The sequence below is a fragment of the Corapipo altera genome, unplaced genomic scaffold, assembly GCF_003945725.1.
Source record: "Corapipo altera isolate COAL_440 unplaced genomic scaffold, ASM394572v1 184, whole genome shotgun sequence".
Lineage (NCBI taxonomy): Eukaryota > Metazoa > Chordata > Aves > Passeriformes > Pipridae > Corapipo > Corapipo altera.
In genome coordinates, this window is record NW_020885039.1 from 304186 (window position 1) to 330001 (window position 25816).

At 36.1% G+C, this 25816-nt stretch overlaps 1 protein-coding gene across 10 annotated transcripts in view; it reads left to right on the plus strand.

Moving 5' to 3' along the window:
- Positions 1-25816, plus strand: part of CDH18 (cadherin 18) — a 487356-nt gene that overhangs the window by 281352 nt on the left and 180188 nt on the right. For 6 of the 10 annotated variants that reach the window (XM_027668439.1, XM_027668449.1, XM_027668443.1 and 3 more), the window contains 2 exons: positions 16534-16665; positions 24653-24729. The exons of 1 other annotated variant lie outside the window; for it this stretch is intronic. The gene's annotated coding sequence lies outside the window, so the exon portion shown is untranslated. Of the gene's footprint in view, positions 1-16533; positions 16666-23720; positions 23733-24652; positions 24730-25816 lie in introns of those variants that run through there. 3 more of the 10 variants (XM_027668440.1, XM_027668447.1, XM_027668446.1) reach the window with 2 other exon arrangements.

The following is a 25816-nucleotide window of genomic DNA, read 5'->3' on the forward strand; positions in this document are numbered from 1 at the left end:
ATGCTCTTTCCAAAAGTATTTAGTAAAAATGTGTCTGGAAAAAAACAACCTAAGGTCTTGAGAGTACAAAATTTTATCAATTGCATGAGGCATTTTAGAGAAGGAAATATAAGTTTTTTAAACCATTATATTTCACAGAATCATAGAATATCCTGAGTTGGAAGAGACCCATGAGGATCATCAAGTCCAAATCCTGACTCCACACAGGGCAGGCTAAAACTTAAACCATATGTCTAAGAGCTTTATCCCAGATGTTTCTTGAACACTGACATACCATGACTGCTTCCCTTGGGAAGTTTGTTCCAGGGCTTGACCACTATCTCAGTGAAGAACTTTTTCCTAATATCCAATCTGAACATCCTCCGATACAGTTTTAAGCCATTCCCTTGCATCTCGTCACCAGACACCAGAGAGATCAGCAACTCCCACTCCATTCTCTCTCATGGGGAGGTTGTAAGCAGCAAAGAGTGCATGCCTCACTCTCTCCTTCTCTCTGTAAGAAGAGTACACCTAGTGTCACAAATCATGCCCTCTAGACCTTTCACCGTCTTTGTTGCCTTCCTTTGAGCAGATTCTGAAATTTTTATATGTTTCTGATATTGTGGAGCCCTGAACTGTGCACAGTACTCCAGGAGGTGTCACACCAGCCAGAGTAGAGCAGGACAACCACTTCTTTCAGCTGGTTGACTATACTGTGCTTAGTGCTCTCCAGGATACAGCTGACCTTTTTGGCTGTTCATGAATGTTGTTGACTCATGTTGATCTTACTATCAACCAAAACCACCAGACCCCTTGTACGAATATTTTTCAAGCAGAGTATCTTTATTTTTTCCCCAGAATATAAACAGTGAAATTTTTCAGCTTTTCTGTGAGATAAATAGGTGGATAAAGACATTGAAATTCATAACTTTTTGTCTATTTCCTATTGTTAATGCTACTCATTATGCATTAAGAGATTACTGCACTGTACAAGATGGAGTAGCCTCTGCAATTGGGATCATCTGCTATAGAGAGAACAATGAGTTCTATGTAGAAAGCATTGGACAGAATATATTCATTTTCTATCAGGTTTACCTTAGGAACTTGTTTTTCCATATTTGCTCAACAAGTCTCTCTATTGCTTCATATTTTACTTTTTGCTACAGAAGTAGCAATAGTGATATGTTCAAATCCATTTTTAAGCCTTTTATTACAACTTTGATTTACAAATACTGAGCTAGTGGCTGTGTAAATCTGTTGCTGCCCGTATAGTTATAGATTTTTTCTGGCTGTGGTTCTGGCTCCTTAAAAGTTGATTTACATTAAAAAACCTTGAAAAACATGATACAAGTGTTTGGAGAGTATAAGATAGACAGAATTCTTGGTGGTAGATACATTACAACTGAAATTTTCAGTCTGTCTCAGTAAAGGCTGATTGACTTAGTGAGCTTTTGCCAGAGCATGCTGCTCTAAAAAGAACACCTGCCCTTCTTTTGGTATATGGAGCAAGTAATTTATTCCAGATAATGCTCAGATAATTCAGCTTATTTTCTCTGCTGTTCTCTGTGCAGTTACTTCCTGATATACCAAGCATAGAAGGAAGAATGCAGTATTCACTGCATTATCTATTTAACCTGCTTGATGAGAGGAAGACTGTTTTAATAAGTTAAGGCCCTATGACTTTCCTGTTTAGTTCCCTGATCTAAAAGGTACTCCGGGGTTGCAAATTTGGAGATACTACATGAATAAAGATGACAATGTATTCTGCAAGAGAAGGGGTTTGATCTCAGTAGCCAAATCATTCACTCCTGTCTTACATGTCTGCTCTTAGGGCAGTAACAGCACTGCAGGAATGAGGGACAGATTTCTCTGAGTTTTCCTATGTAGGGGTGGTCCCTACTTAACCTCAGAAAATTAGTCCAAATCAGCTTGAAGCACAGCTGAAGGCTGATTCTGTACCTCTGCAGTTCAGGTTTCCTCAGGTTTCTCCACTAGAAGGGAAATCCTTTTCTCTCTAGTCTAGAATTGTGCCTAAGTGTTAAAAATGATAATGAATGTTAAATTATCACTTTGCTGATGTGTTTAACAGATGCATTTTAAGGCATTTGAAAATTATTTAAGTATAATAGACTTGCCGTGCTTTCAATCCTCATATTCTATGTCTCAGGAAAGAACATAGGTTGATGTAAATTATATTTAAGTTTGCTTTGTTAGGGTCCCTGAAACAAAAGTTTTCATGACTGTGCTTTTCATATGTGTGTATGTATATAAACCACACAGCATGATAACCTGTTTGAGATTTTTGTATATGTGTGGTTTCCCAATCTTTCAGAATGATATCCAGCTCTTATGAATCAAAATATTTTTTTTCTTGAATCTACTTGCAAAATACTTCCTGGATCCTGCAGTGCTAAACTTAATACCTCACAAAGTTTAACTCCTATTATTTAAACTACTCTCTTGTGTACCCTGCACATTTGCAATGTGCTACAAGGTGTTACAGGAAAGAAGTTTTAAGTAACTTCTTCCCTTGCTCGAGAAGTCATATATGTATCTGTAGCCATCATAGCTCTTATGAGCCTTGTTCTTCAGAAAACAGTCATTTATGCAATTCTTGTACTGTTTCTTTCTGTCCATCTTTTGAAAGCATTATAAAGCTCCATATTTTTCTCTTTGCCATTATTAAAAAAACTATAGATGTACTTTACTGGATTGAGTAGAAGTTGTTGATTCCTTTACAGGAAGTGAGAAATGGATGCTGGATTTGTACTTCCACACTATGGTAAAGACAGATTAGTGAGAGCTACCTTGAAGTTCTAATGGGTAAAGAAAATGAGGTAAAGAGAAACTTCTGATTTAACAAGTGAATATGATAGCATATGTGTAAGTATTAGGCTTGTTTGGTAATTGTTTCTCGGACATGACAATAATTAGTATTCTGACAAAGAAGTTTAGGAATAGTCCTGGATATGCCATCTATGTTGTCCAACACAAGTAGATGAGACATATGGAAATAAGGAAATAGGAAAACTCTCTCTGTCAGCCATTAGTTGGAACAATGTGAAAGAAAAATAGCTTGCAGAATGATTGTGATTGATAACTAATTTTCTTATTAAAGTAGAAAAAAATAAAAAACAGAACAGACTATGTAATGAACCTTCCACTTAATTGTCATGGCAAGCAATAAAAAACAAATGTTTAACTGCCGTATGTCTACTTTGAGATATGCAATTGCAACTCATGAGGTTTAACTTGAAAGAAAGATCAAATTCCATATTTTCAATTTAGTAAAAAAAGAAAGTAAAAGAAATCCTGATATTCTAAATATTTTTTATGAACACCTTTTCCTATACAATGCATAAATTTAAATAAAGTGAAATATTTTATTTGTGTTTCAAAACAGATGTATTTCCAAACTACTTCTTGTAATACTATCAGCATTGTAGAAAGAGAAAATTGTTCCTACTTGTATGAGGAGTTATTGTGCTTCATTCTGAAGGTTAGGGAAAAGAGGGTTCGAGGGAGAGTTTATGGTACTAGCCCTGGATTACCTGAAACATATTACCAAACACAACAAAACAAGGACAAGTGCAAGAAGTGTTTTAGCTGCATTTTTAAGATCATCAGTTCCTCTGCCTGAGTGTGTAACACTACTATCTAATTTTGAAAAGCCCCATCATGAATTTACTAATATTCTACTGAAAGACAGAGTAGCCAAGCTAACACTAAGTCAAAAATGGAATCTACAAGATGTGTCTTGTAGCGACAGTAGACATTTTTAAGTGAAGAATGGATCTCAAGAAGGCCATATTTTTTCTGTGTGAATTTATTTTAAAATGTTATATATCACACCAATTCATAAATATGAAAGGATAGCTGTCATTATCGCTTTTACCACATTCTCTCAGGCTTCTATAAGGACTGTTCATCCTTATAATATATTCACAGCCTGCAGCAAATACTCAAAAAATTGCTTTGTTGTTGTTGCTGTTGTTGTTTAGGTTTTGTTTGGGTTTTTTGTTTTGGTTTGTTGGGGTTTTTTTGTGTTTGGTTTGTTGTTATTTGGGTTTTTTTAATGGATGTATTTATTTGGAAAGGGTTATGCTAGCATCTAGCTCTGCATCCTTTCTCAGATTTAAACAAAGTTACAATTTGGGTATGCATTTTGCACAGTAAGTGAAGTCTTTATAGAGCAACACATTTTTGTCCATAGCTGAGTCAATTATTTACTATGACTTTTAGTATATCATAGGAAGTGCACGGTTTTGTGCAAACATGTTTCCCTTCAAATCAGAAGGGGTGAGTGGGAAGAGGCATAATACCTTATAAAATTGCTATTTGAGAAAATGTGAAATGTATCACAGTAGTGAAATTGATTTGCCTCCTCAATAGATATACTAAATAATCTCTTATATTTTTGAGAGTGTTTTTGTGCTGCAGTTAACTGAGTACTTTAAACAAATGGCTTGTTCTTTTCTGCATCTTATGTGTGAAACAATTCATGGTGACACTGACACGCTTTATCTTCAGAATATTATCACAGAATATTGTAATTCCTTTCCTACAACATTGTGGGAGTTGATGCATTCATTTAAGCAGAGCTAGAGCTATACCTTGTGCCAGATCACATACTTCCCAATGTCAGCCAAGAAGATAATTTGATAGGATGATTTTTTTTATACTAAGAATCAGTCTAACATTTTCTTTCCTTTAAGTATTCAATTCATGCCTAGTCACTAGTTGTGAAGATAGAAAACAGATACCTTAAGATTCTGGCATTTCTCCAGCTTGGCCACTTATTTTGGAGCACTGAGCAGTGTGGCTTACTGATAGGATACTCTGATTACTATCAAAATCCCAAGCTATAGCAGAGGTGCTTAACATTAATGTTAGAGTCACACATGTAAAAAGCAGATGTTTTCTGATAACCTCTCTGAAAACTACACCTGCATCAGTTTCTTATGGGAGACAATTTTAACTCTTAGCAGAGAAGTAGTATGATTAGAAACATTCTTACAATGTTACATCTCAGTTCTGATAGGAAAAAATGCTTGAACATTTATTTTTCTAAGTTTATATATGTTAGTAAAATGTTTGCCCACATACAAACAACTAAGTAGGTGATCGTCTTTTATTTTCCTTTGATTATTCATCTCTTAATAATAGGAGCTTTACTTTGTAGCAATTTCTTTTTCTACGATGGAGTATGCATTTCCCACCTTGAATTATCATACAGCTTTTGTTCTCTTCTCTGACTTTCAATGGTCTAACAGAAAGCAACTATTTATTTTGAAAAATAATGTGCTTTCTTGTACATCACTGAAAAAATAAATATAACCCTGTTTCTAGTCTGTAACAAAAGGACTACTAGGTATTACAAGACTTCAATAAGGAAGACTCTTCCCAGCATAAGAGGTTTCAAATCTTATAGACAGTGAGGTATTTGTTTGTTGTTATTTAATATTGCTGATTTCTCCTTTTTATTATCTTTTTTCAATGCTGTATTCTGCAATTTCATGACTTTTGATGATCAAAACTTGGGAAAAGATTGTTTTAGAACAAATTGAAAACTTCTGGAAAATGTAGTATCAGATAATTGAAATCGTTAAATGATTGATTTTTTTTTTCTTAGAATATGATGAATAAAATAAATTTTCAAATATTTTGGACAAAAAATATTTTAAAATAAAAAGATAACATGTTCGTTTTTATAACGAAAATGTATACAACAGTGATTTTCTATGGAATTTAAGCATTCTACAGCAAAAACATTCTAACCTGTTTTAGCCAATGGCTATGTGAGTAGAAAACAGAAAGAGTTTTGTGACTTAGAACCCATTCTCTGGAGTAATTTTCTTTTGAATGTGGTGGGAGTTACCCTTATCCTTGGCAAAATACATAGGGTCCTGCTCATGACTTTACTTTGGCAATGACTCTTTGTGGTTATTTAAGCTGCTTATGCTCAACATCCTGAAACATAGAATAGAACAAAATTTATGTCATTTCTAGTATAGCAGCCCTAAAAATTACTAGCCTATTTAAAAACGTTTCAGCTTGGTGGCATTCCATGTGAATACTTAATAATTACATAGAAAAAAAAATATTAGCATGAAAAAATTGAGAATCCAGGACAAATGAAAAGGAAACTAAAATCCCTTAATTTTACAGAGTTTCACAGGTATGGAAACCAAATTGTTTTAAACTCTGCCTTCATAAAGACTCAGTGCTAAAATCTTTTTTTTATTCTTAGTAAATATTGCAAAGATGAACATACTGGAAAGATAAAACCACCAATGATATAAGCATGTGCATTCCTTAGATTTTCTTTTTTTTTTTCATTCCTTCTAAAAAATAGTATTCTTTAATTTTAGAATAGTGTTGAAGTAGAAGTAAGGATTAAGACAATTGAAAGGGTGGGTTTGAAAATTGAAACAGTTTATTATCTTGTAAGGTAGGTATGTTCTCTGTTTTATGTAGCAGTGCTTTGAGCTTCACTTCTGGATTTTGTATGTCCTTATAATTTGAATTGAATCAGAAATATTTCAAGGCAGATAAGAGTGAAAGAGAAGGCACAATGCAATAAAAAAATCACAAATTATTGTTAGATGATGTTTGTATGTGCAAAAATTGTATGTATACTGCAGAGTTATATTTTAAGTTCTTTGCAATTCAGGGAACCACAAGAGTAAATATTATAGACTAATATTTGCAAATGACAGGACAGCTGAATTAAAATATTTTCTTCAACCAAGAACTGAAATTCCATCTGCTCAGCCCAATTTCATGCAAGTGCTCTGAGCTCTTAGAGTTAGCTTAATGGAACGATTATTTTTTTTTTTTTTTAAATCAGACATAGTGTGATAAAGCTGTTGCAGGACCTATTATAGAATAAAACATCTAGGCAGATTACCTTTTTAGTTAACAGGCAGAGAACCTTTGGCTATGTTGCATTTTGAGTTTTACTTGTAAAATGGTTCCTTTTCCTCTGTCAACCAAGAGTAGTTTCCAAATTTTCTGGCACCAACAGGCAGTCAGCCATGATTGCTGGCATCACAGGCACAGCTGCCTTTACCCTAGGCCCTTGAGGAACCATATAACACATGATTTTTTTTCCAGATAAGGAGTTTTACCCTTGTCTTCGCTCCCTCCAGTCCCTATCCCCTCCTCAGTCCCCTTGGAGGTGTGGGCATGACTGAAAGAGAAAGGAGGGATTTTACCTGTGCAAAATCTCAAAAACTGTCCTCGTTATAGCCAAGAAATGTGTAGGACTTCAGTTACAGTATATTTTCTGAATTTCACAAAAAAGTTTTCTTTGACAGTCATTGGCACAAGTTTGGGAGTCCTCTTTATCTGCGTGCCTTTTTTTCTCTGATGAATCAGAGTTTATGAGCCAAGTCACTTATTTTGTTCTGATGTGTGTTTTATGCTCCATTTATTTAAAAACTGTGAGCTGTTTCTTCAGAATTTGTTTGAGAGGGAAAAAAAACAAAAATCTTGCAGGAAACAGGGATGGAAACCTAATGTTATTGAAGTCAATCATAGGAATCAAACTGATTAAAACGTGACAAGCATTTGCTCCTGGTTTTCTCCACCAACTCACAAAATTCAAATTAATTCATTTTTTCTCTCTTATAACATGTTTATTATAATATTAATAGAAATATCTTGAGTGCCTTGGGAGATTTTTTGCACATAAAAAAGATGACAGAAGATCCTTCCTAAATTATAATAATCATAATGCTTAGGCATGCACATACCCTGTAAACTAACTGTCCCAAAAAGTCTTTTTTTCCCTGTATTGCAGCAATCAAACCCCCAGCTGTTACCTTGGCTTCTCTATGATTGCTCTTCCTCTTCAGTAAAGAGATGCTTGTCTCTTTTGGGACTTCCATCACAGTAATTCTGTTTAAACTATTTTGACTTAATTGATTGTCCAGAGTTTGCAGTTCCACAACTGCATCCAAGACACTATGGAAATGATGGAGATATTCAAGAACTGTTTGAACACAGTCCTGTGCCATGTGCTCTAGGATGACTCTCCTTGAGCAGAGAGGTTGGACCAGATGATCCACTGTGGTCTCTTTCAAACTTACCTATTCTGTGATTCTGTGATATTGAGGCATGAAGAGGCTTATTGATGTCTTGTAGGAACCCAAGTCTCACAGACTCTTATTTATTACCATATTTTCCATTCTTCCTGTGTTGCTATTTACATGACTATAGACAAACTGTCATGCATATTTGTGAACAGAGAAAGCCAAAGGATTAGTTGCTTCCTACAAGATTATTTTATTGTACTTTAGATTTAGTATTTAAAGAAGTGAAAATCAAAAAACCCAAACCCTTCAGCACACAAAGTCATAAGAGATGTTTTTATAGGATGTGGTTAACACTTATCCACAGTGTCAGCTACTTACTGATCCTATGCTTGAATTTGTTTACTTCATTTACATTTAACACATGAAAGGTTTTTTTGAATGGCTTGAGGAGAAGACCTTGATTTATACTTGTATAAAAAGAATCCCAAGTTTTTGATTCTCTTAAAATATTAAGTCATGAGAAAGAAACCCAAACCCAACCAAACCAGAACAAAAACTCAAGGAAAAAAGTAGTGAACTTATGATAATGAATAGTATTTCAAACTAATGTGAAAACAGCTGATATTGTTTTGTTTAATGGAGAGAAAAGAAGAAACATGGGAAAAGTCTTCCCTGCACTTAGTATGGATTGTGTACCTCAGACTGTGTAGAACATGCTGCCTTTGCATTAATGGTTCTTACACTCTCATAGAAAGGGTCTCTGCTGAAGCTGGTTAAGACTGTGTTACTCGTTCAGCTTCCTGAAATGAGTAACAAAGAATAGGTTTTTAATGACATGAGGTGGATCTCAGTGGAAGGAACCACTTTTAATCCAGGGTTCTGCTTTAAAGACCTGACCCCTGGAGAAAACAGAAGGAACCTTCCCTGTCCTGAATCTTCTGATGTGAAAGCTGCAGCAGGGTTCACTGTAGATCACACACTGCTGCAGTCCCAACTGAACCACTTTATCAGAACTGACTGGAAAAAGTGAATATTTTAATGTAACTTCATTTTGTTTTGAAATCTAGCTGATATTCTTAACCAGTAACCAAACCCTCCATCTTAAATGCATTATCTGCATTGTCTGTTCTGTTTGAGTGGAAAAAGTCAGATTAAACCACTGAGGATAATACTCTAGGGTATAGAAGAACATTTTATATGCAGGAATATAAATACAATCTGAAGCCAAAACCTAATTAAAATTGATGTAGAATATATCATCTATACATATAGATGGATAGAAATTTGTGTATATTTAGATATAAATAAGTGGCTTATTAAAAAAATGTACCCTCTTTCCTTCTCTTGTGACCTTTTTCCAGTTCAATGTCTTCTATGTTTATGTGTATATACAGCTGGGAGACAGGTGCTGCCGTTTGTAGAGAGATTCCAATTTTTGTTTAATCCAATGTTCTCTGTTCCGTACAGCGAAATCTGAAGGACTCTTTATGCCCATTTAAGTAATCAGCATTAATTCAAACAATAGTTGTTTGTATCTATGTTTTATAAGTTTGATGAATTATTACACACATGCACGATACCTTACTTTGTCCAAATAAGGAAAAAAACCCACTCTTTTTCCTCAGTCAGTAGCATCACATTTGAGGATATTTCTCTAATAACCTCATTTCACTGCGACTGTCACACAAATTAAAGGCATATATTCTAAATGCACACAAAAAAACCTGCAGAGAGGGGAAGGGATATCTGAAGATGGATGTTTTTATCTTGAGCTCAGTTTTGTGAGCTAGGTTTAATAGATGAACAGAAATCTGTTGTGCTGTTGTATTCTCCAGTGTTGTCTTACAGTATGGTTATTTGCTTTGCTGTTATGTAGACAGGTCATAAAGAGATATCATGATGACAAAATAAATATTTTTTTCTGTTACAGGGTACAATCTGGGGGGGAAAAGTTTAAAGTAGAAAAAAATGGATTTTTTACCTCTTGAAAGAATTTTATTGTTTTAGAGACATATATCTTGTTTCTGGAATTAGGATAGCAGCAGATTATGAACTTCAACTGTTCTTGAACACTTGACCTCTGTTGTACCTAAACTTACCCTTAATGGTGAGCCTTGTGGACAAGCAGAAATTTTCTAACTGATACAGCTGTGATCATGCCCAAGTCTTTTCCCTGTGGAGTTTTTCTAAGTAGGGAAAATGTAATTTGTCTTTATTTATTTTTGAGTGTTTCTGTGAGTATGAGACCTAAAAATCAGTATTTTTACATTTTCTTTTGATGCCTTCATTACCAATTTATACATCTTAAAAAAACAAAAAAAAGCAAACCACAAAGAAGTGCATGCTGGTGTAGTGAATGGGAACTTGTATTCTTATATAGGTACAATAAATTGTTAATTTTTATTTCTGTAATTGAGGGTGAATCCAAAGAAGCAAATGCACAGAGGCCTGAGCCTATATAACTTGATCTCTCTGCATGATTGTTGTATTTTGCATCTCACATTTGGGGACCTTCCTCATTATTTGAAAAATAAATATATTTCATCAAGGAATGTATGTGTGAGATAATTTTATATCCTCCTGTGAGCTTGCTATTGCACACTGCTTTCTACTGCACGTGTAAAGTCACGCAAGTTATGTTCATTATAAATAGACGGGATGATCTATGGACTCTCAATAAAGTGATTGAGCTGTTTTCTTTATAGCTGTGTCTTTGGTAGATACAGTAAAAAAAATGCACTGATGAACATGCAAAGTAATTTTTCTTTTATTCTTGGCTACAGTACCAGCTTTCTTCAATCTGACTTGCAGTGATCCTTCTCTCCCTAGTTCACACTTTCCACTGAAACAATCCAGCTTTCTCAGCTGTGATCTTCATCCTTCTTATCCACTAACAATGCTCCTGAAGGTGCTGGAGAATCCTTTGGAAGACCTTAATGGAGTTCATCTATTATGTGTTTAGAATGCAGAGTGAACTTGTCTGTTCCAAACATGTTAAAACTGTGGCCACATTCACTAACTTTACTCTAGTTGCAAAGTCCAGTCCACAAATTATTTGTATGGCAGCAAGTTGCAGATCCATATACAGGGGTACTTTGTTGTCCAAGACAAAATATAAGCAAATAGGAAGGACTGAAACTGTATGTTGCAGCCTATACAGATGAATGAACAGAAATTAAATATGGGGCAATTGTGTGAAGAACGGTGGAATTGATGTGTTTATACACTTCATATAAACATTTTTTCTCTTTCGTGGCCTTTTTCCATACTGCCACTCAGTTAGTTCCTCTTGCTTCTATTTTAAAAGATGTCTTTTTTGAAAAATCATTTGGTTGGTAAGCTAGTCAGCTCCTCATGAAAGTCTGTGAGAGAACAGCATTCCATAAATGCTTTTTTCCCCTTTTATGTGTGCTTTCTTAAGTTGCAGTTTCTGGCACCAGGCAATTTATTTCAAAATTCCAACTTACATTTAAAAAGAAAATCATGAGGATTCTTCTTCCTTTAGCATGCAAAAAAGATCTAAAACATTATTTCATTGTTTCATATTACACTGCAAACTCAAAATCCAAATGTAAAGTCTTTTTTTTTTTTCCCCAAATTGACTTCTGATAAATTTAGTGCTCAGGGTTATCAGTATTAAGCTTCTGTAAGAATTACAAAAATTTGAGGGATCAAAACAAAAGTCACTGTCTTGATAAGGCATGTTTTTGTCATAAAAGACATCATTACTTTTTAGTTAATGTGCAAAAGGACATAAAAGATAACTTGGAAAAAATGTATGTGCACTTCTCACAGGAGAATGTTGTCTGCACATGATGTGTATGAAACAGTATAAAGATACAGTGGGACATTTATTTATTGCTCATCATATTGTACTTTATTTCTTCACTTGCTTGGTATAAATCCAAAGTTGTCATCCCAATTATATAGAAATTGAAAAATATTTTATTAAAAAAAAAAAACAAATGAAAAAACAAACAGAAACCACCCCAAAAAACTATAACCCCCTAGTCTTATTAATTTCTATAGCTGACCATCTATATGACACTTGACAGGAGTAAGCAAATAAATGAAAGTAAAGTGATATAGGTAAGTGATGGAAGAATTTAACAAACCAATTTAGATTACATGAGTGGTTCTGCAAAACACAGATCTTTTAGTCACAAGCAGAAGCAGATATAAATGTGGCAGTTGTGTGTAACACTATCAGACCTCTGAGTAAAATGTTAGCTGACACATTGTATGCAAAACATGTATAAAAATTGTGGGGGTTTTGTCCACTGAGAGAGAAGAAGAAAAGATTACATGGTGTTTAATATGTGGATCTCAAAGTAAAGAGTGAAACCCCCCAATACCTGAGGTTACTGTTCCCATAGAGTTGTAGGATTAAAATGAATTGCTTGAATTGCAAAAGTGCTTTGGAAGATAGAACAGTCTTTGAGGTGCGGACAAATTAATTAGCGCAGGAATAGTTCTTTTCATAAAGAATGAACACTGTGACGTTTTATGTTAGCAGTCACTGTAATCTTCGGGGCAAAGGAGTGGCTCAATTGCAAAGAGCTTTGTCTTGGTGCAGTTGACAAGCCAGTAAAGAGCCATCAGTAATGATCATGGGACGGACCAGCCTGAGTTACATAGTGGAAGGCAGCTGCTACAAATTGCATGCCCAAAAGAAGTAAGTAGATGAATTCTCGAACCAGTTTAAAGGAGTCTCATGACCAGGAAAATCATGGGAAATCTTAGTATCTGCTAGAAGGGCAACATAACATGGCAGAATGCAAGCAAACCAAGATATGCCTGTTGTGTGTTAAAGACAATTTCTTGACACATGTTATCAGTGAGCCAGTTAGGTCAGATGTTCTGCACATCTGTTATTCACAGAAAAAAGAAAAAAAAACTGGCTAAAGATGTGAAGGTCACCAGTTGACTTAATTGCATTGACCACGAGACTGTAGAGTTTAAAATTCTGGGAAAAAAAAAATGACCAAGAGATGGACTTGAGGAGAAAAATAGAAACACATGGACTTGAGGAGAAAAAACTGTCTTGTTCAGGGATCTTTGTGGCATGATCCTGTAGGAGTCTGATCTGGAGAAAAAGAGGGCCCAGGTGAGCTGGTTAACCTTCAAGGACAACCTCATCAGTTAGAGTGGTCTATGCCAGTATGCAGATAGCCACATAACCATTGCAGAAGACCATGAGGGGTGAACATCAGAATCTTGACTGAAGATAAGCAAAACCAGAATGTACACAGAAGACAGAAGCTGGGATGAGCTTCCTGGTTATTTCCTGCAGAGGCATTGTTTAAGCGTGTAGAGGTAAGGTTAGAAAGCTGTACCTCAGTTGGATCAAGAACTGTAAAAGAAATAAGATTAGCTTTTGTGAGTATATTGGCAGCAAAAGGCAGCCTAGGGAAGCTGGGCCCATTGCTCAGTGGGGCAGAGGATCTAATGACAAAGGACGTGGAAAAGGTCAAGCTGACAGAAACCTCATGAATTTCAACAAAGGCAAATGCTAAGTTTTGTGTCTAGCTTGGAATAATTCACCATGCAACAGCATGGGCTTAGTGCCAGCAGGATAGAAAGCATCTTTGCAGAGGTCATGGACAGGTCTTGGTAAAGAAAGCCATGCAAGGAAAGCCAATTGCATTCTGCAGAATATTAGCAAGAAAGAAGCCAGCAGGCTAGGGGAAGTAATTTCCCCCCACTATTAAGCACTTATGAGACAGCATCTGGAGTGTTGTGTCTGGTTTGAGTACCTCATGACATAAAAGACACTGATGTCTTTGATATCTTGGAGTGAACTCCATGAGGAGCTACTGAGATGTTCAGGGGATTGGAGCACTTGATGATGGAGGAGAGGTTAAGAGAGCTGGGTTTCTTTAGCCTTAAAAAGATAAGGCTACAGGGAGATCTTAGTGCTCTCTTCAGGCACTTAATGAGAGAGTACAGAGAAGATGGAGATGGATTCTTAGTGGTGCATGATAATATAGCAAAATTCAATGGGTACAGAGTGATAAATGAGAAATTCTGGTCAGAAGAACATGAATATAATGACAGTCAAATACTACAACAGGATTCCCAGTGTGGTGTGCAATCTCCACCTTGAAGATGTACTAAAGTGGACTGGACAAGTCCCTGAATAACCTGATCTCCTTGTCCTTGCTTTGAGCAGAGGTCTTAGCCAAACTAAGTAATTCTACTGTTTTATAATCACTGCTTAAAATAAGCAAAATCATTAAAACCGAAATGAAACAAAGAGGTATGAGTATAAAATAGATATTTAAAGTACTTAACCTTTAATCTTAAAGTTTCCTTTATTGTTTGAATGTACAGTTTTCCTGTATTTCTGAGAAACTAGATAGGAACTCAGAAATGTGACATTGCCAGTTAATTTCTGGCAGAAATGACAAAAGGTGTATGGGAAAGCTCTTGTTTGGTGCTCCTGAGTTTTCCCTTATGACTACCAGAAAAGTATTCAAAAGTGTCACAGATAAGCATTGTAGATGCTTCCGACTTTATCTGAATTGAACTCTACTGTCAAAAAAATCAACTTTTCATTATTTATGATGGGTCCACAAAGAAATGGAAGGAAGACTGATCATACAGTGCTGGGTTTGTGACCATATTTTGATTTTTCACACAGTTGCTAAAAGATCCATAGAGCTTTTCATAGGACAAATATTTTTGTTACATAAGAACATAATTCAGTGAAAACTATTTTCCACATTTTTATTAAAAATATTTATTACTTTATTGGAATTAGAGCCAGGACTTTAATATCACTTTGTCCTTTCACTACACTATTTAAATGGAAAGAAATTACCCCACAAAAATATTCCTGGTTAACTTGAAAACAAATTTGCAGTAAACATTCTTAGTGATTAATATTTCTAGCAGTAGAAACATATTATGCTCTTAGTAGAAATATCTGAATATCTAAGAATATAAATACATAAACTCCCAGTGGTAATTTAAGGCTGACTTGGATTTTAAAGGAGGGGTTGAGGGATTTTTTTGTTGGTCTGGTTTCCTTTTTTTTTCTTTTATTCCGTTGAATTGAGAAATGTACCCTCATCTGGACAAAATATTCCAATGCTGTTAATTTGACAAGAATTCTGATTATACTCTACTTGGTTTCCAGCCCTTCACTGTTATGCAAATTAAGCTTACTTTCTTTTGCTGTGTGTGAAGTACATGAGCAGCCATAAATACTTACATTGTGTCAATAAAGGAGTAGAAACATTATTTATGATGACTAAAAGAGAGTTTTTACAGAAATTTATTGATAATTCTTGGTACTGAAGTAATAGAGACATAAATTTTTATGTGTTGTTAACTGCAACTTTAATAGCATCTTGATAAACCTCAGAGGCTTGACTGGCAAAACTGTCAAAATTATAGCCGAGAACATGTTGATAGCTGTGATGTTGTTGTTTTCTACCTAGAGATGGACTGAAGGAGGTGACCCTTCTGTGGGATTTATTGTAAGACTTTGCTGCAGGACAGAGGATCAGAGTGTAACTATAATTTTACTTCCCATTAACTGTCATTCAAAAAAATCTGTTGGGAAGATGTCCTATTCACAGATTTCTTTATAAAAAAGCCTAAAATTACATATTTGAGCATATTCAGTTGACAGTTACATGAAAGTAATGATACAGTGGAGAGGAAATAAATAGTTTGAAGCCAATGAAACTTAGTTCCATGAGCGAATGGAAATTTTCTTCGAACATGCCCTCCGTGGGATGAATATAATTTAAACATAGATGAAACAAGAAATAGTCTTATAATTATACATATTAAAGGGTTATTCTAACATTATGGAGCATGTGATAATTATTTTTTACAGTTTTATTCTTACGTATTCTGCAGTTTTCAGTTCGCACTGCTTTGCTTGCAAATGACTTTCAGACATGACAGTCAGGGTGTGGTGTACCTGAGAATCCCTTAATAACTTCTTACAAAGTGGTTATTTCACAAATACTAAAATTGATTGATTGACTCAACTACTCTGCGGTAATCATCAGGGGTGGGGGAATGAGGGGGGTGGGGAGGCATTACTCAGTTGTTGGGAGGATTTTGAACTTGGCAGGTGATTTTCTTGTTGAGCTAGAGGCAGTTTCATCCTGCATAAACGAGTAGCCTCTCTGACTTTTGTAAGAAGAATGTGAAATTCTTTTGCCGAGCAGTTTCAGTCTCAGATGCAAAAATCTGGCTATACAATTCAAGCAATTATCTTTGAGTTATACTGAAAGATGGATATGTCTGGCTCTGAAAGGGATGTAAGCTGGGGGAAAGGAGTGGTTTTCTGGATCAGAGAGAATTACATTTCTGATAGAAACAGGGAAACCTTGTGAGGGAAATTTAGATTAAGTTTGTTTACTCTGTTCAGCTATAAGGCTAAACCCTGAGTTTTAACATAGAATATATGATAATTTTTGGTGATCATTATGGAAAGACCCACCTCCACTGTGAGAGAAGCTGCATCAAACTCTGTGTGTTGTATTTTGTTCAGGCTTGCGGGTAAACTGTTGATGGAGTTAAAATACTCTGAAGAGAAGTAATAGCCTCTGCCTGTTAACTTACAAATCAACAGAAGAATTGTGCATTGCTAGACAATATAAAGATAAATGAGTACTTTTTTCAGGTACAAGGTCTTTCGTTATGTGTTAATATTCTATAACAACCTGTATTTTAAACTGTTTTATACAAAGATCTCCATAGAATGACTGAATGGTAACATTTTACTGAGTCCAGATGTATTGCATGGTGAGATCACCCATCTATAATTTTTTCCCCTCCCTAGACATAATATGGAAGTAAACTAACAGGAACACAGGAAACAGCAGCAAGTGTTCATGTTATATGAAAATTTGTAAAAAAGCTGATAAAGAAATTACTCATTTGTGCTTCTTTATTGGCATTACTGCTGAGAACTCCTACCTGAACAGTGTTAGAATGTTTATTTCTGAAGAAATTAAATAGAGAAATTGAAGCACTTTGGGTGTATTAATGTTTAACTCTACTGTTAATATCAGAACTGTTCATCTATCCCTTTGTTGGTAGAACATTTTCTTGAAGCTCTAACATCTGTGACACAGGGAAATCATTCAGTTCAGCCATATAGTCTATTTTTCACTAAAGGTTGGCATCATCAGAGCAATATAGAAGACTTTACCTGTGGAAAATTCTCTGGATTTCCCTGTTAGGCTACACATTTAGCTTACAATTTCTGTATCAAGAGAACACATATTCTCAGTCCCTAAACTGAGCGTCACTGTCTGTTGAAGGGTAAAGCTAATTCATGACATTACATGAAACATTATATTCATTAGCATTCATTGCCAGAGGGGTTCTGGCCACTTGAAGACTTTCGCCATGTGACAAAAAACTCAGAGAAAAAGAGAAACCAAGATTACTTGCCTGTCTTTGAATTCAAGCAAGACAACAGTTGACTGTACAAGAGACCATCTAGCAGTCAGTTGCAATGCATATATCACTGCTTCAGTGAATTGCGCCCTAAATATTTTTTCTGTGAACGATCTGTCATTTGTCTGAACATCTACCTCCTCAGTTGCAGGACTTGGTGTTTGTTTTTTTTAACTCTCTACCCATTTCTCCTGCCTCTTGACATCCCACTGAGTGGAAGCACAACCATCTGGTGCATCTACTGCTCACCCCACCCACCTCTGGTTTTATATCATCTGCAACCTTCTGAAGAATCGACTCTGTCTCACTTTAAGATCATTAATGAAAATGCAAATAGTACTGGCCCCAGTATTGACAACTGAGGTATAGCACTAGGCTCCAGTGTTAGATGCTCCATCACCATCTCAGTGATTGAGGTGAGGTTGACCAACCTGTAGTTTTTTGGATCTTTCTTCTAGTCCCTCTTGAAGGTAGGAGTGAAATTTGCTTTCTTCCAGTCTTCAGGAACCTCTTTGGATTGGCATGCAGTGACATCAGTCAGCTCCCTCAGTATTCATGGGTGCTTTCTGTCAGGCTTCATGGGTTTATGTATGTCCAGGTTATTTAAAACTTCCCTAATCTGATTCTCGTCCACCAAGGATGTCTTCCTTACTCCAGGATTTGCCAGTGGCCCAAAGGACCTGTGATTCCCAAAGACCAGTTTTTCAAATAAAGACTGAGGTGAAGAAAACATTGAGTATCTCAAGTGAAAACACTTAATCAGAAACATGTTTGGCTTGATTCATTTAATAGAGAGCCTTTGTAGACTTTTGCCTGAATTCCTGTTAGGGTGTTACAGATCCCAGCTTTTCCAGACATTGTAGGCGTTATACCCGTGGAGCTGAGAGTCTGCCTACAGCATGTGTTCATGCCTCAGTGTCAAAGCAGAAGGCACCAAAGTGCTGCTGAGTTTAAGGATTCCTGAGCTTTTGTATTTGGAATGCAACCACAGCCTTGAGGTTATGGGAGGTTACAGTGCATTTTCCCTGGATTTTTTTTTACCCCTGGCTCTGAGAGTTTAGAAATACTGATGTCAGATGGTAGCTAATTTTATCTGCTCTGTTTTCATGGTGACTAAACAATGCTGAAAAGAGAGTTAAGTGACTTACTTAACTTGTAAGTGGCTTGAAATTTAATCGATCATGTTGTGTGTAATTATTTATTTAATGTTGATTACACATAAACCTCAGATATGATTTTCTAAAACCTGTTACAAATCCACTCACTAAATAGGTTCCCTGAAATTATTTATATTTATTCTTTTATACTTTAAATCTTCTTTCTTTTTCCCCAGCCAGCATAGCGAGAAAAGTTGTCACACTAAAAGCCTGATTTCGTTCTGCTCTTGTATGTGCAATCCATTTGCTCAGTGGGATTCCAGCTAAGTATAGAAAAAAGAACATCACACTGGGGAATGCATGCACCTAACAGAGACCTGAAAGCTTCCAACCTTAAGCTTTGCTAATGGCAAATTATCTTAGTGATCTTACTCTACTCTATCTCAGGCAAGATTAAGAGAAAAGCAAAAAAAATGGCCTTGCTTACTTCAAACTTAATTGATAATATCTGTCCTGTTATTTTAAATTGTTAACTGCATCTTGTATTTGCTTCAAGATACAGAAGGCAGTGCTGAACTTTACTTCTTTTATTAATCTACCAGGAGCTTTTTTTGTTGACACAGTTGGAATATGAGTTAAAACATAACTCCTTACTCTGCTCAGAGGTGCGTAGCAGATCACAAAATTTAGTGCTGTGTGTTCTGTTCCAAACAATAAGCTTTAGCCTGTTTCTACTGTAAGCCCACTCCAATTACTGGACCCACACAAGGAATGAAGCCTCTCACAGTTCAAGTAAAGGCTTTGATTGTGACCTGTTTTGTTTAGCGCTTGGTCAAAAGATGTACTAAATTATTTCAGCCACTTTGTTTTTTTTCTTTAATCATAAGTGAAAGGAATAACTACATACAGTGTTTGTTTCTCCCTATTAATAATAACTACTGCACAGTGGCAGAGGTGACTTTAGAAATAATTTAAATAACCATTTCAGAAACAGCATTTGAACACTTTAATTTGGTTCCCAGAAGTTGTTTCCTAAAGGTTTCCTCTGTCGGTCACTGAGAGGACTGATTAATATATAAGTAGCTTTCCTTAGCAAGCGTTGAAAATACTTCTGTTACTTAAACTTTATTCTTTTTTTCCTGTGCCCATATTTTATAAATATTTTAGATATCCAAAGAATCATTTAGGGTCATTCTGTTAGCAAAGACTATAATTATTTGTATTGTAACTGGATTTGTGATGGCACACTGTAATTTTCTACAGAACAATTGGGAAAATATTAATAGTGATATGAAACAGACTAACTATTTGTTCATTAGGAACTACAAAAATTGTAACATTATGAAGGACATCTGTAGGAATACAGAGCATTGAGCATCTTATAAGAGATACTGTACATGCACGGTTTCAAATAAAGTAATTGGTTTCTGAAATCGCTTAATAAGCTTTTTATTCCTGCCAAAAAAATAAAGTTTACACTGGTAAAACTAAGCCCTTTCTGGAGTTAAATTTCTAGTTTTAATTATGGTATCAGTAAACTCTTACACAACAAAGAAAGGGTGCAGGATGAGCAAGGCAAGCTAGAGAAGTGCTAGAAAAAAGTGAAGTTAATGGGTTGTTCTGATAAATAGACACACTGCATTTGATGTTACAACAGTGTCTAGTAGAAATTGTGGAGCATATTTCCATTTTTGAAAGAATAGATAAATCACAGACCTCAAGCCAAAAAACCTGCAGGAATCACTCTCAGGTTTATAACCAGAGTTATAAACTCGTATCTCTTGCTGATGAATGTTTCTGCATTTAATTTAAATAAGTGTAGTTGGAGGAACTGATGGAATGTGTTGTGCTTTATTTTGCTAGAGCTCAAGAACATATATACATTATTTCTTTTTAATTATTACTATTTTTACAATTCTAGATCACTTTTTTAAAAAAAGAATTCCAGATAAACCTTATGGTATTTTATACTGAACAGCTGAAAGAAGAGCAGACTATGCAGTGTAAAAATTGTTTATTAATATTCATTCAGACCCTTTTATTGCAAAAGATACACAACACTGTTTGGAATATAGAAGGTAACAGATATGGAGATGGCTGAGGTTCATCCGCTGGAGATTGAGTGTTAAGAGCTTGGTACTGTTGGGTAGATTGTTTAGCTCACTCTGTTTTCATCATTTGGTGATAAAAAGCAAGCAAAAGATATAAAAATGCTGAAGAAAGCCTTTGCAGATTGTTCTTTTACAGTTTAGCATTCAGCCAATTTATCTTGGCCTTCTAAATCCATTGAGCTGATCTAATGTCTTACTGCTCCAGACGCTACTGATCTCCTTGATAAATCATTATTTTTCATTTCCTGAACCAGTTCCTTAGCTAATTGTTTCCTTAAGGGTAAACAGTTGCTTTTGCAGTGATCATAGAATCATCAACTCATAGAATGGTTTGGGTTGGAACGGACCTTTAAAACTCACCTAGTGCAACTTCTATGCAGTGAACTGGGACATCTGCAACTATGTCAGATTCCTCAAGCCCCATCCAACCTGACCTTGAATATTTCCAGGGATGGGGCATCCACAACCCCTCTGGGCAACCTTTTCCAGTGTTTCGCCATTTCATTGTAAAAAACTTGTTCCTTATATCCAGTTGGAATCTACACTCCTTCAGTTTGAAACCCTGACCCCTTGTCCTATTTCAACAGGCCCTATTAAAAAGTTTGTTCCCGTCTTTCTCATAATCACCATTTATGTACTATGGTAGAAAGGAGTCTCGTAAGAGCTCTCACTTTTGTTTTTCCCTGTGTTCTAATGGCGAAACTGAGTGGTAGCCCCATGTCCTTATTTTGCTTCTTCTGCTTTTCTATTGGTGGTTTGCAATTTCCTTTACCTTTATCTCTCCAGGAGTTCTCAAAAAGAGGACAGGAAAGTGCTTTGCCCTTTCTATTCCTTGCCATTTCTTCACAGGTCTCTTCTGCAATTTTGTAGTAATAATATTTTTCATGCAGTAGGTTTGGGAACCAGAGCATGCGACAATCACACTGGTGCCCTCGTTTGTGCCCTTCCAGCATTATCTCCTGATCCAACTCTGTTTTCATTGTGCGGGACTTGAGCACACACAGAAATGCCAAGTAAAACACCTGTACTGGCAGGTGTCATTCTGGAGATGAGTAAGATGACACTAATTTGAAATAGGTGAGGAAGGGAGATTAATTAAACACTCGATTAAGTACTCTATCATCAGAAAATGAGCTTTTTTTTTTTTTGACAGGATCTCTCATCTCTGACTTGATGTTTCCTGCAGTGCAAGAATGAAAATATTAATAACAGAAATTTGAACAAAATATCCCTCTGTAACAAAAATAAATAAAAAATAAATTTTCTTGATAAAACTTTAATTGTAGCATTGGTAAGTTAAAAAATAATACTAGGTGGATTTTTTTCTAGGGAATAAAAAAGGAAAAAGCTGTAAGAAGTAAGTTGATGGTAAGGTCCTTGGAATGCATTGGGTATTAGAAAAACCTGTTTTTTGTTCTGCTACAGCTATCTCGTGGTGCTTCTGCAGGTTGGTTGGAGTCACAGGGAATCTGGGGGTTAGGCAACTGCAAGAAGAGGACCACTCTACTCATTGATGCAGGTTTTCATTTCTGCATTGGCTGAGTATTGCCAGAGGTGTAAGACCCCAAGTTCTTAAGCTACAAGCTCATCAGAGGATTTTATTTTAAAAATATACAAGGCTCCAACAATATTTGCCTCTGGACATACTAGAAAAGCCTTCGGTTCTTTTAACACTTTAAGAGAGAGCACAAAGGAGAAGATGCTGCACATGTTTTCTCAGGAAGTACTTTACTGGTAAACTTTAGAAAATAAGGAACTTGACTCGAGTTTAAAGGGTAACATTCAACCAAAATAAAGCATTCCACAAAGCAACATGTTGCTTTAGCGATTTAGCAAAATCCAACCCATTCATTCTCAAGTTACCCAAAATAATAAGAAAGGAGATTAAGAGAAGAAGTAAAGAAAGAGAGAGAAAAAGAGAAAAATTATAGCTACCACTAGAGAGTCCTGTGCAAGTCCAGCTTCCATATGACCAAATGGTAGGATTGAAATGAAGATGGAGAGCACATCTAGCTGCTTTTATTTGCTTTGGCCCCCTTGTGTCCACAACCCCCACCCCCAGGCAGGACTTCCAGTGTGCCAGCCAGCCTGGGGCTGGATCAGGGGCTCTGAGTTGTGGTGTGGGCAGTGCTCCTGGGATGCCTTTCCCTGACAGCTGCTCCAGGGCTGCCCAAGGAGGCTCACAGGGGCTGAAGTTTGGGACAGGGCATCACCTCACCTCCGTGAAATTTGACCTGTCCCTTACCCCCCACACACACACTTTAGTTAGTCCCAGTCAGTAATTTAGTGTCTCACAAAAGGACAGCTGGGGCAGGGTGTGCCTAGGAGGAGGAGCATGATACACTTGCATTTTTGGTGTAGTGTGTATATTCACATGTGCCGTAGCTGCAGTGGCCCTGCTCATGGACATGATCAGCACCACAGGCTCAGGGGAGAGGCCATCCAGTGCCAGCAGTGGTGATACCCTAGGCCCATAGGGCAGAGCTCTGTTCACCTTCAGTGATTCAACCCTGGGCTCCTCCTGCAAGGTTGCAGCCCTGTTCATGGTTTTACACCTAGTTCGTTAGCGCAGGCCTCACTGATCCCTCAGTCAGTCTCTTTGACTTTCTCCACATCTAAACCCAATAAGCAATTGTTAGCCACCACACTGCTTCTGGTCTCCTGCCCAGAAGGCCTCGCAAGGATGGGAAGTTAGTAGCAGCTCATCTATGCTTCTCTCCTGTGCATAGCTGAGCTAGTAGAGTGGACAGATGTTGTTCAGACCACATTTTATCCGAGCACTGCTCTCAAGTAGATTTTACCCCATGATATTTGGCATACCTCATTTTTCTGTTTGTTACATGGAGATAATGGCCACTTTTCATTCAGGGAATGCTTCTCTCCAGAAATACATTTTTAGTACATTTTCACCTATGCAATACAGGGGCTGTCTCCTAGCAGTGTGTAAGGAGTGGGTGTGTGTAGCGCAGTAGGGCTCTTCATGTAATCTCTCAGCATCACCAGCAGCTGCTATGAATAGAAAAACATTTTGTAACTTGTGGTGGTCATTTAAAATCTGTGACTGGTGTTGACAAGAGGTATGAGAATGCTGTTGACTTTTAGAAAGCAAACTGTTCCTATTTCATGTTTTAGTCATGATGGGTTTTACATACTTTGTGAAACAGAGGTGCGTTCAACGTGGTGACATCTCTAATATACATTAGGCTTGAAAAGACTATTTAATGTTCAGTTATCTGCTGTTTTATGAACGAGGCTTACTGTAAATTGTAGGTGCTTCATCACACTAGTTTTATAGGAATAATTCCAGAACATTTCATTTGTGATAGAATTACAATTATTATTAACTCAGTTGACTAGCCAGTGCTAGCACTGCATTGCTTACTGGTACCTTTGGAGAATGTTAGGTAATCAGTGGCTATCCTCTACTTTGGAAAATATGTTTCTTACAGTTGCCTTCTTTTCAATTGCATTTTCTCCAATGGATATTTGCAGCTTTTATATTAAAAATAGATAAATAAAAGCTTCTTCAAAGTAGCTTATTTCTGTATTAAGGGGAAAGCATTTGTATTTGCAAATTAAATAAAATTGATACTAGTATGGTGGTAGACACAAACCATACCTAATCCTTTAATACAGTAGACCAATGGGGAAGGCATTAGAAAAAATTAATTAATTGTTGAAATTAATTGATGGTTCACAGTTTGGTAAAAAGACAGAGAATTGAGATATTTTTATATTTATTTATATATTTTTAATATTATTGTTTCTGGGGTTTTTTCTTTCTTGTTGTCCAAATATATTAATTCTATGCATACCACAGTATTCTTGTGAAGGAATTTCATGTTCAGAGGTCCTTGCTAGGTGTTATGAGAAAAAGTTTGTGTTAATACCACCATTACACTTCTCTCTGAAAGAGATTTTTTTAGTAAAATACCCTCTCCCTCATTTTCTTGAATTCTGACATGTGTGTGTTTTTTTTGGTTTTGTTTCCCAGCAGCTAAAAAGGCAGTTGATTTGATCTGTCAAGTCATTTGGAAAAGGAGGAGTGGAGAAGTGCCCTGTAACCACTGAAGAGTAAGTGCCTGTTTTACCTCCTATTTTAGCCACAGAAGTAAGTAGGATACACAGATGGATTGGTATGAAACTTTTATAATACCAAGAGGCATACAAAAATGTGCACACACGGAAGTATAACTGTTCTGAAATACTTCAAAAAGAAAGGCAAGAGATCTACTTGGAAGTAATTATGGATCAGGTCATGAACAGAGTTGAGGTATACAATGTAAATTATTGAAAGCCAAACTTGAAAAGTACCTTAAGTGAAATTCTGTTAAATTGATTCAGATACTGAGTAGCTTTAAATATTCAGTATAGAAAGTCTCTAAAATTAGAAAATGCAGTTTGGATGTGTGCACACAACTCTGCCCTTGAAAACTAGGCACTAATTGAATAAAGACATACCTGTCAGCTCTATTTGCATGCTATTAAAAACACCACTCTGTTTTATACTGAAGATGACTGTCAGCTTTGTTTGCAGCACTCTTGTCTGTTAATTCTAACGCTTTTTTGATTCATGGCAAAGTAATATTTCATTTTCAAAACGCAGGTGTTAACTGCTTTCGTTTTCTCCCCAGCAGAAAATATCCGTGTAGCAGAAAATATCTGTGTGGCAGAAAGCACTATATAATAATGAATCTTACAGAATAGATTTGGATATGAGAAGCTAAGCTGGAATAATAAAGTATGGAGCTTGGACTTGGAAGTGTTTAGACACATTTGCAAGTGTATTAAGCATTTAAGCTGTTGTTTGAGGACAGTCATACAAGAAAAATATTTAAACTCTGCACTTAATATATAACACTTTAAAAACTTTGCTGCTTCAGTAAATTAGTTTAAAATGAAATTTTTACTTTTCTTGCAATTGAAAATATTAAAGGAGCTGAGGGTGAAGTTCATAATACTAGGTTGTACTTTTGTTAGCTTAGGAATTATGAACATGGTTTTAATATATTGTAGTGTCTTTTGTTCATACACAAGTGTGGGGTAGGAGAACACCATTAGATCTCCCTCACACTGGGACAAACTGCTCTCTACATACTTTGGAATTCACAGAATATTGATCCTTTTAGAGCAGACAGCAGGGTTGGGAAGCAAAAGAACG